The sequence below is a fragment of the Capsicum annuum genome, chromosome 10 (assembly GCF_002878395.1).
Source record: "Capsicum annuum cultivar UCD-10X-F1 chromosome 10, UCD10Xv1.1, whole genome shotgun sequence".
Classification (NCBI taxonomy): domain Eukaryota; kingdom Viridiplantae; phylum Streptophyta; class Magnoliopsida; order Solanales; family Solanaceae; genus Capsicum; species Capsicum annuum.
Genome location: NC_061120.1, coordinates 137,907,527 through 137,920,047, shown reverse-complemented (window position 1 = coordinate 137,920,047; position 12,521 = coordinate 137,907,527).

The following is a 12,521-nucleotide window of genomic DNA, read 5'->3' as shown; positions in this document are numbered from 1 at the left end:
ATGAAATTGAATAAACAGATGACTAGCAAGTTGCAACAGATGCCACAACTGATTAAAAAGCAAACTGATATATCCATCTGTTGTAATAGATTGTCAATATGTTGTAAGTTATCTGATAGGTGGAATATATTTTGCAACAGATTATCAATCTGAAACAAAATCCGGGATGATGCTGTCAGCAGTTAAGAAGGTGACGAAGGAAGGACGGATAGGATCCTCCTTGGTCCTTTTTACATAACACTCTCGGCCGCCCAAGAGGACTGGCTATCTTTCTCTTTACTTACGCAATTTCTTTCTTTGTTGTTGAAGGAGTCATTAGCTATTCGAGTAAAATCATAGGATTGAAAGCCGATTGCTACTTTCTTGCCTTGGGGCATCGCATTCTGGATAACGTAATAAAAAGTCTTTCTCTACTGTCTTCACCCTGGTCCTCTCATACGCCGAGGGCTCAATTACAGGTTCCTTTATAGGTCAGCCCCTACGCTAGCGCTGGTGCTGACTTGCTAGATCTTGCTTTCAGGTTCTCTCTTTCTAAAATACAATAAAAAGATAAAATATTATATTTAGATCTATTTTTTTTAATTTACATATTCAAAAAGTCACCATTTTTATTTAATTAAGGGATATGAACAGTCGTGGCTTTTTATTTGACTAAGTCAAGTCACCACTTTCAATTTAATCATTTTGTCATTGTGGTAATTGAGCTCAGTATAGAGCTCTTGATCTTTTATGATTTTGTCAACGAGGACTTCTTTCTTGGCAGATTTCTTATAATACTCCTCTGGGTCCTTTTTAGCTCTACGCAAGGTCAAGGAGAAGTTTGGAAGGTTCTCTTTGAGTTTTTCCAAGGCAAGTGCTCTCTCGGCTGATAAATCTGGTGCTGTAATATATATGGATAGTGCAGCACTCAATGCAGAATAGTTTTCTGGTAGAATCAAGTCTTGAGAAGACATAATCAGTAATCTCTTTATATCAGCTTTCGCTCTGTCAAGTAGTTCTGTTGATAGCTTGTCCTCTACGGGAGATGATGTTTTGTTTCCAGTATTAGATAATGATGGGGAGATTCTGCCTTCCTCACCATCTTGAAAAGAAATAACACTCAAAATTAGATGGAGTATCTCTACAAAACGACACAAAATGAACTAAATCTAGCATACAATTTTTCCTTACTATTCCTCCCCTTTTTATCTTCTCATCTTTTTCAGATCTAAAATTTTTCTTTTTTTTGGATACTTGATAATGCCTTAGAAATTGCTTTCTTTCTCCTCTTAGCCTTAATCTTATATGGAGTGAATGAAATTGAAATTCTCTTTGATCGAATGACACTACTGTTAGATATCAATTTCTTTACATCAGCAATTAATGCATTAAAAGTATTAATCACTCCATCATGTTTTGCCTTGCACTCTGCACATTTACATGCACAAGATAAGCAAGGAGGGGAAAGATTGATCATTCTACTCCCATATAAAGGACAATATATCTGTCATGCAAAAGTCTACACCATCGCCAGAAATGCTTGCCACAGCGAAATTTTGTAGAAAGCATGACAAATAAACATGAGTAACATCCAATATTAAATCTTAATAGGGTATTAGAACCATATTCATGGTCCCTCAACCTTATCAGTTTGGACCAACCAAACTTAACTGTAAAATTACAAATATCTTTTTGAATAATCTATGACTAATCGGTAAAAAAGGAATTCACAAAATCAGTGTACTCTATGTGTGTTTCCACGATCACATTATCAGTAATACATACCTTCCACATATGAAGTGGTTCCATCTACATACAGTTTATTCCTACGAACCTATCTTTACTGCAGCCTTTTATGATAGTCTGGAAAAAGTTGATCAACTTTCAGTTCCTTATATATCTACAAAGAAGAAGGAAAAAATTAATGTCACAGAAAGAACATTATCCATCTGTTACAACAGATGTAGAGTCTATTGCATCAGATGTGGAGTCTGTTGCCTCAGATGTAGAGTCTGATGTAATAGATGTAGAGTCTGATGCAATAGATGTGGAGTCTATTGGAATACATCAAACCAGCCTTGCTGGTGCTTTGATTTATTCCAACAGTTGCTCCGTCTGTCTCAACATCAACAACAACATAAAGTACAAACAACAAATAAAAAACATCAACAACAAAGAAAATAACAATATTTGTTCCAATAACATCATCAACAACAAAGAAGCAAACATCCTATGTTCCAACACCATCAACAACCAGGGGCGGACCCACATGGAGTCCTTCGGGTGCGCGAGCACAAACTGAACTTGTATCGAACTTTATATATATATATATATATGGAAATTAATAAAAAACGTATAAAATCTAATCAGTGAGCACCCATAGTAAGAGTTGTTTGGTTGGCCTAGTGGTTGTTTATGGGTGCTTAAGGTTATTTATTTTTTTTGGTCTTGAGTTCAATTCCCACTCAGCACATATTTTTTAAATTTTGGTAACCAATTCTTCTCTCCTTATTCACATTAAACTTTCTTTTATTTTTCCCTTCCTTACCCCTTGTGTTGATAGTTTGAACTCCACTATTTTTAAGCTAAGAACCACCCATCGTCTCAAAAACCTAGATCTTCCACTGTTAACAACACCACACCACAAGTTCCAACAATGCCAACCCCACCACCAACATCAATAACAGCATCAACAATAAAGAAACAAATAAAATACATAAAAAAGTGATACTGTTAATAAGGCTTTTAAACTTATCCTAATAGATCACTTTTTTCCGCATCTTGTAATAAAAATTCTCTGTTCGTTTATTCAACAATTAAAAGTTCCTTCAAATTTTTTAAATAAATATGATATGAGTAAATGGTAATTAAATAAAATAAATATAAATAACTGGCAAAGAAGAAGACGCGAATGAAAGAGCAATAGTGAATCATACCTTAATGTCAAAAGGGGATCAAAATAGCAATTTCAGTCGAGGAATCTAAGATATGGATCAGTTTAGATCCGAAAGAATATTTATGAGAAAGAGGAGGGAAAAAAGGTTGTGATAACCCTAAAGAGGATAGAAAGAAAAAATGAGAGACGAATAAAATAAATTTGGGGCTGAAGAAGTGATGAGATAATTCTAGTTTTTAGATGTACTATCCTTAATATTAAATGACTAAACAAAGTGTATTTATTTAAACTTACATTTTCAAAGCATAATTAATAAAGCTAATTTGGTAAAATAAATCCCTAATTAATATTTTCTTAATGGGTGTGCCAAGAAAATAAGGGCCAACTAATATAATATGAAACGGAAGAAGCATTAAGGATTTAAATATTCATTAATTATTATTCATTAATAATTTGAGGGGCACGAGAAAGAAAACATGTGACATTAAAAAGACAACACAAGACTACTCAATGAGATTTTTGAGTTATCCAAGAAATATTTTATACTGCCTTTAGTAGTACTACTTTATCTACTCGGACAGAAGCATGCTTTAAAATTAAAAGAAAAAAAGATTTTCAAACAGATATATCGCCTGTTGTAACAGATATAAATATCTGTTTGAAAAATCCCAACAGCTCAGTCATCTGTGACAACAGATGGAAATGTCCATTTGATAACTAAATTAGATATACCATCTGTTATAAGAGATATCAATATCTGTTTGAAAATTTTCAACAGCTTAATCATCTGTCACAATAGATGCAAATGTCTATTTGATAATTAAATCAGATATGTCATTTGTTGTAACAGATATTATTATCAGTTTGAAGTTCTCCAACAGCTCAGTCGTTTATTACAACAGATTTTATTGCAATTGATTTAGGTGGAACTAGGGGTAAATGAAAGAGCTCACAAGGTCAACAACAAATCTAATTAAGTCTTTGCAATTACATGGTATTGGTATTATGTTTATCCTGACCTGAGTCATCGATCGATCACTCTGAGTTGAAATGAGTTCTCATTAACTTAATGTTAAGATTAATAATAGTACCTACATCGATATAGGTGGAATGAAGGATGAATGAATGAGCTCACAGGGTTAACTATAAATCCAATTGAGTCGCTGCTACTACTCGTGATAATGAGCATGCTGATGCTTAAGAAAGAATAAATATGTTTGGAAACACTCCTTTTCACCCTTACACAAGTCCCTCTCACCCCTCTTCACCCTCGTGTTCTCATTACGAATAAGAAGAGTACAAGGACAGACAGGATAAACTCTTTGAAAAAGCAGAGGCTATCTTTAAAGATATCAAAGAATTCAAATTCAAGAGGTGTGGCATACCATCCAAGAAAGTGAGGGAGCCACACATTCCTACAGTGTTGGTTAGGAGAAAGAAAAGAGCAATTAGGGAAGTAGTCTCCGATCGAAAATCAAAAGAAATTATAATTCCTTCCTCTCCAAAAGCTGTTGAAGTTCAGGAGGCAGTTAAGAAGGTGGACATATCCACGAAACTTGGTACCAAAGAGAAGAGGCATCTGCGACAGGCCAAAAATGCTAAGCCAGGCGTACCAGATTACCCCAGACCTCCCTTTTCCCCCCAACTTCCAGACTATGACTGATATATGCATGCCGTACGAGGACAAGGCAAGTTTACTTTTCCTAACCTATCCCTTATAATCTACCCTATGAAGAAGAAGCTACACAACAGATTTCATATCTGTAGCAACAGCTGGGTATATTGGTGTAGCTGGTAGTAGTTCTGTTGTAACTTATTATCCATCTGTTGCATAAGTTGCGTTGGATTATTGATTCAGAGAACCCTATGCAATAGATGGACCATCCATTGTATCTTTACACTTACTAATCTATTTAAAAATTGAATTCTTATATCACAGCATGTTGACATAATTCTCTGCCTCATGAAGAAAAGGCAATTAACGTACCCGGAATCTTATGACGTTGTCGATAGGATAATGGACCTCGACTTCTGCAAGAAGCTCAAAGATAGGTTCGATCAACTCAGTAGGGAGGCGTTAGCCCTTGCGGTGGGACTTGATTTCCTAGTTCCTACATTGGTCTTGGATGAAGAAGAAATGATAAAATATGTTAAAGGGGAGAGGCCAAATCTACACAGCAAGAGCTGGACCGAGGCAAAGAAGATTCTTGTAGTCATTAGCGTGAACGACATGCATTATCGGGATGTTGAGATATCACTCGAGCGAAAGATCAATGTTTATGACTTCAATGTACCTCTCATAGACGATTTCGACCTTTTTCTCCTCGTAAAGCCACTGATGGTGTTGTTGCCCATCTTGTTGAGGGAGAGTAAACTGATGAATCATTTACCAAAGAAAGTGTTAATGAAGAAATCATGGGATTTTGAAGGTCGTAACAAGGGAATGATCCTTTCAAAAGATGAAGCTGCTAAAGCGAGTGGCGCGCACACTCTTGCACACATTGAATATTTGCTGATCGGCACAGAAATGGCTGAGCCAACGACTTTTTTGTGTGACAACGCTGTGGAAACCTGTAAGAAGTTTGAGCTTATGGGGTACTAACTGGACGCTTGAAGCTTGTGTATAAAGAAGAACCTGAGAAATAGGAATTTTTAATTTCAAGTCACCCTTCACTTTATTACATGTACATGTAGTGGCAATAATTTTTTTTTGATGAAAGTTGAGTTTTTTATAATGCAATAGATTGTCAATCTGTTCCAAAATATATTCAATCTGTTTAGGCAAATAGTTTATCTGTTCCAATAGCTTGGTCATCTGTTGCATTACGCCGATATTATTTCTACGAATAATCTAATAATCTAAGTCTAATCTGTTGCAATAGTGGGAAGACTTATTTGATAATTTCCAACAGATGACCTAAATTTTACAACATATGCCTAAATCTTTTTTATATTTTCCAACAGTTACACTTGAATATCCATGTACTCGAAAACACCAAACTAGTAGCAAATACATACACCACCATGAAAATATCAGCAATTAGACTTGAATATCTATGTGCCCAACAACACCAAACCAGTAGCAATAACGGCAACAATGTAGTATCTTATTGCTCAATTTTATTTCTCTTCAGAAGCTTCGACTTTGTTCAACAAACTTTAGATTACACGATTTACTTGTGAAGGATATCATTCTTTATACAAATCAAAGTACTTCCATCCACCCAATTTCTATAAAAAAAAAGAGAACACAATTACAAGTCAATAATTAATCAACTAATTAAATAAAGAAAATATTACCTTTGAAATCTTACAAGTAAAAAACCTACGACCTGAATTTTGTTGAGTCCAGGAAGTATTTAACAGAGCTTCATGACCGCACTTACAATATCAAAAATCTTTATCACAAAAAACAGTGGAAGATGCACTCGACATTGTCAAGCTCAGTTAGAAACAATGAAAGAAATAATTTGAAGAATTTTAATAGATAAAAGAATATGATGATGAAGAAGAAGATTTGGGAATTTAGGGTTAAATTTTAGGAGGAAGATGAATATATAAGACAATGGAGGGGGAAAAAAGCCCGTTGCGGGCCAAGTAACGGTAAGTCAGCAAACTGTGCTAGACTGACACATTTGATGCCTATTTTATTTTACGTTTTTAAAATGAACACTATCTAATTGATGCCTAATTTATTTTAAGTGTTTGAACTGAACACCGTCGATGTGTTCCGCCTTTTTTTATTTTAATTCACTTTAACCTTTTTACCCGTAGTGACAATTTTGTATGTCCAACGAAAGTTGAATTTTTATAATGCAACAAATTCTCCATCCATTGTAACAGTTATTCTACCTGTTCTGACATATAGTTTATCTGTTGCAATAGGTAGGTCATCTGTTGCATTTCTCGATGTTTCTATCTAAGTCCATCTGTTGCAACAGTAGGAAGACCTGTTTGATAAATTCCAACAGATTACCTACCTGTTGCAACATATGTCTAAATCTGTTAGATTTTTCCAATAGATGTGTCGTCTGTTGCAATAGATACATTATCTGTTGCAATATTTGAATCTAGTATTCTTTTTCAATTAATAAGTTCAAATCTAAGGAATAAATAAAATTCATAGAATAAATAAAATAAATTGAAGCCTTCAAAAATTAGCTGAAATAAGTCAACGAATAAATGAAATATAAAAAAATTGTTATGGGTACAAATATCAACAAATACATCAACAACAATTTAAGTATGATGCCAATGATTACTTTGAAAGGCTCAAGCTATAAAGATCTACTCAGCATGGACAAGTTGATCTTCATTCGGTGCTATAAAATTCGGCTTTGTTCATTGTAGATCTTTATTGTCGTTTATGTATGATTTCTGCGCTTTCTATTCTCCGTATTTCCATAAAAAGAGTAGCATATTGTCAATATTGTTCAGCAGTATCTTCTTCTACATCCACTTGGAAAGCTAGAATTGATCAATGCTAATCACGGAGATACAACAAAATGAAAAAGGATAACTCATCTATTCTAGCAAATCAAACAGGTCTTCCTCCTATTTTAAATTATCCCAAATAGATTATATTTCTGTTGCAACAATGAATCAACAATTAGGACAAATTTCTACATGAGAAAGACCTTGTATGATAATTTCCAACAGATGAACCATCCGTTGTAACATATGAATCATCTGTTGCAGCAGATAGGTCATCTGTTGGTACAAATAAAAGCAATATAAAAAGTTGTTTGATTTTCTAAAATAGACGAGACATATGTTACAACAGATACTTTATCTGGTATAATAAGTTAGTCAGCTGTTGCAATAGATGTATATATCTGTTTGATAATTTTCAGCAGATGTGTCATCTGTTGAAATAAATATGTGTCTGTTTGTTTTGTCAGTTGAAAGACATATATATTTACCTTCTTCAGCTCGTGTTGCTCTCCTTTGGACATTGTACGTTGCTTAGTGCAACACACAGACAGAGGAGTTGCAATTTTGCTTTTTTGGATGCTTGATAATGCCCTGAAAATCACTCTTCTTCTCCTCTTAGCCCTAATCTCTAATGAAACGGATGGAAATAAAATCCACTTTGATGGAATGAGACCCCTCTTAGATGTTAATTCCTTTACAGAAGCAGTTAATGCATTAATATCATTAATCACTACATCATGTTTTGCCCTGCAGTCTTGACATTTGCATGCAGAATATTCGCTGGGAGAGGCAAAATCTGTATAACAAGTATGATCATACTCATAATGATTTGCTTTAAATATGTAAGAGGAGCATCATTAGCACCAACAGCAGCACCACTACTACCACCAACAACTCTATCACCACTAAGACCATCAACAACAACAAGCCCACCCTTCAAAATTATTTTTCTTGTAATAGTTGTTGCTCCAAATAATTCCATTTTTATTCTGTCGATGACCTTAGGGTCCAATAAAGTTTGCATAGACGTAAAGTAAAAAAGAATGGCATCTTCAACTCTCGATTGATCGAAACTAGTGACGGATGTACAATCTAACATAAATCATTACATATATTAGAATGATGATTAGATCATTCAAAAAAAATTATTAATTAAAAGAAAAAATTAATTATAATTATACTTACTGCATCCTTCGGGGGGTTGAAGAGATCAAGAAATTTTGCATTTTTATCAGTTTTGTCCAACAACCATCTCAAGATTCTTGAACAGAAAACTCCTTCCTGGTAATTCACTTGTTGTCTCAAATAAGAAATGGCTTCAAACGCCCAAGCCTATAAAATAATACTAATAAATTAAAATCATTATTGAGTAAAAAAAAATGATATCATAATAGAAGAAAGAAATATTTACCATGAAAGCCCATGGGAAGCCATATAAGTTGACTGTCTTTGGCATTAACAGAGTCAACAAATATTTGACAGTTATTTTGAAGCTTTCATACCCCCAAGGATAGCTGTTAAACGCTTCAAGATCCTTGGAGAGCTTTATTAAACTGAGAGTTATGTTGTTGTTAATGTCTCCCGCCCAAAGAATATTATGTACAAATCAAACCATGCACAATGACTGTTTTTGCTTCCTTAAAAGTCCTTTACCTATCAACACTTTTATCAAATTTTTGTTTTTGAATCTTGGACCAGTAATGGACACCAGGTCATCACGATCACACGACTTGCCTTTGCCTCTTTTGGGTGTGTGGGGTGCTTTTTTGGGTTAGAATAGGTCTAACTTGAGAAAAAGGATAACATTTTAGTTCAGTAACTATGACAAACTCCTTCCAACCAAAACAAACAGGCATGCAACAGTAATTTATCCACACCTCATCCATCTTATCTTTATTTTCATATATAAACCTACGCTTGAGAAGTTCATATACCATTTTCATTTGGAAACGAGCAATGTTGTCCTTCGGTAAATCAAGATATTTTCCAAAGCAGTTGTCCCTGAAATAAGCATCTAATTTTTGTTCTTAAAGTATTTTTCTGAAGGCGTCGAAAGATTTTCCCATGGCTGACTTAACCACAAAATCACCCGTTAAATCTGCGGCACCATCGCACTGCATTTTCATAGGATAACGATCAATGTCGAAGGCTTTGACCAACTCTTTGGTGGAAGGGCTATTAGCATTTACATCATCTCTTTTGAAACATTCCTCATCCCCGTTTTCATCACATTCTTCTCTCAATTGAGATAACGTTTGTAAAGAAATCTCATAGGGTGGTGGATGTAGCTTAGTTGCTTCACTTGTTCCTTTACTTGGACTTGATTCGATTTCTGTTCTTTTGGGGACCATATTATATAAAATTAAAAGGAACATAAAAAAATATATTATAGTTAATTAATGCATCATTAAAAAAGAATAACAGTAAATTAAACAAGCAAAACAATAAAATAACAGTTGCAATATATCACCGGTCTGTTGCACCAGGTAGTATATCTGTTGTAGCATATAACTAAACTATTGTAGCAGATGAGTAATCTGTTACAATAATATAAAATATATCACTCGTCTTTTAAGAAAGATGAATGGTCTGTGCAACAGATCACATATTGTTGCAATATATGAGTGATCCGTTGGGAAAACTAAATAACCTGTTGCAACGGATGAATAATATATTGTAACAATACAAAACAAATCAGTCATCTTTTGAGAAAAATAAATGGTCTGTGTAGCAGATGACACATCTGTTGTAACATCATCTATTGCAACATGTGAGTGATCTGTTGAAATAGTTAAATAACCTGTAGCAATGGCTGAGTAATCTATTGCGATAATACAAAACATATCACTCATCTGTTGAGAAAAATAAATAGTCTGTGTAACAGATTACACATCTGTTGTGACATCATCTATTGCAATATATGAGTGATCTGTTGGAATAGTTAAATAACCTTTAGCAATGGCAGAGTAATCTGTTGCGATAATACAAAATATATCACTCATCTGTTGAGAAAGATGAATGGTTTGGGAAACAGATCACATATCTGTTGTAACATATGAGTGATCTGTCAGAGCGGTTAACTAACCAGCAGCAACGGTTGAGTAATCTGTTGCGACAATACAAAACATATTACTCATTTGTTGTAAAAGATGAATGGTCTGTGCAACAGGTCACACATCTGTTGCAACACATGAGTGATCTGTCGGAATATTTATCAACGGTCAATATTGTTTAGATTTATTCCAACATAGAGTCGTCTATTACGGCAAGTGAATGATCAATTGGAAAAATCAAGTCTTGGATGTTTTCTGTTGGAAGAGTTGATAGGATTTTATCCACCAGGAGGTTCATCTATTGCATCAGATCATTAATTTGATGGTTCTTTCATTACATCGGATGGTCAACTATTTGCATCAGATTTTTTATCTGATGCTTAATCTGTTGTAACATATGCTTAATCTGTTGCATCAGATAGTTAATCTATTGCAACAGATGATTAATCTGTTGTATCAGAATTATAATCTGATGGTTTATCTGGTGCATTAGATGGTTGATATGTTGCATCATATAATAAATCTGTTGCATTAGATGGTTAATATGTTGCACCAGATGGATAATATGTTGGACAAAATAAAAAACAGCAGCACGATTTTGTTCAACAAAAAATAATAATTTCACCATTTTTATCAAGAACAAGAACATAACAAATCAACCCAAAGTGTTGTTTTATTTTTATAAACACAAAAAATAAAAATTAAACTTCAAAAAAATGCAACAAACAACAAAAAATCATAATTCACTTCGAAAAGAGAAGACAAGAAATATAAAAAATTAGGGTTTTATTCAGACCGCATTTCAAATTAATGCAACAAATATTAAAATTGTTAACCAATACTATAAGAGAAGTTGGCTCAAGTTCATCGTTTTCTTCAAAACTAAAAAGGCCATAAATTTTTACCTATGAAAGAAGAAAAGGAACGATGAAGAATTCGAAGCTGATGTGGCCGGAGAGCAAGACTGTCACATCGATTGAAGGTTGAGGTCGAAAAGGAACTTGAAGCCCAACTATTTATAGTCGGATATTGAAGTTGCCGAGGATTGAAATGATAAATTTACAGAATAATTGGTTAGGAGAGAGTTGAGAGAAACTGTCGAGAGAGGGATGAGAGACAAGTTGATTTAAATTGAAGAGGGAAACTCGAAGCCCAACTATTTGTCGTCGGAGGTAGAAGTCGCTGGGGGTTGAAGGGAGAAATTTTTCAGAACTATCGATTGGTAGAGAGTTGAGAGAAGTTGTCGAGAGAGAGGAGTGAGTGGTTGATTTAGATTGAAGAGGGGTGTGGGTTGGGTTGATTTGTACTTTTGAAAAGATTAGAAAGTTTTAAAAATATTAATCAAGTCCACAATTAACTTAATCAAGTTTCCTAATGGTGTTTGACCCTTTAAGTTGGTCAATGTCACCAAACCTTCATTCAAGACTTAAAAGACACATTTCCTTCAATTTTCTCCACTTACCTCGACCCCCTACTCCACTATCCTCAACCCCAAAATATATTTTTTTAAGAAATTTTTTTTTATTATCCCATCCCCTTTATCATATTTTTTTATTATTTTATGTTAAACTAATATAAGAGCTTTTAGAAAACATTTTCATACTTGCGTAACGGACACAAGAAAATAAGTAAGACATATTTATTTTTCTAGAAAATCTTTTTTTGGATTTCCTACCGAACACACCCACAGCATATACAAAAGATGAATACTTTGTACTTGTCGTTGGTGTCACATCTTGAAATACCCAAAAAAAATGAAATTTATTAGTATAAAAAATAAATTTGATTATATTTATTTTGATCTACTCTTTTATTGAATTTGTTAGAATTTACATGAATTTAACAACTTAATATATCTACATGACATAATTTATGATAAATTAGTAGGAAGAAAATTATTTTATTAATAATTATTGATAAATTTAACATTTATAATAATTAAGAGTATTTTATTAAACTTACCAGTTACGATACAATATCATACTGTCAAATCAAACAATAAAATTGTTATTAAACAGTAGTGAATGATACAGTTTATTCAAATATTATATTATACTGTAGGGAAAAGGTATAAATACCCCCCGAACTCGTCGTCACAGCTTACTTTAGCACTTTAACTTTAGCAGTAATTATTTACCTACCTAAACAACTTTCGCATG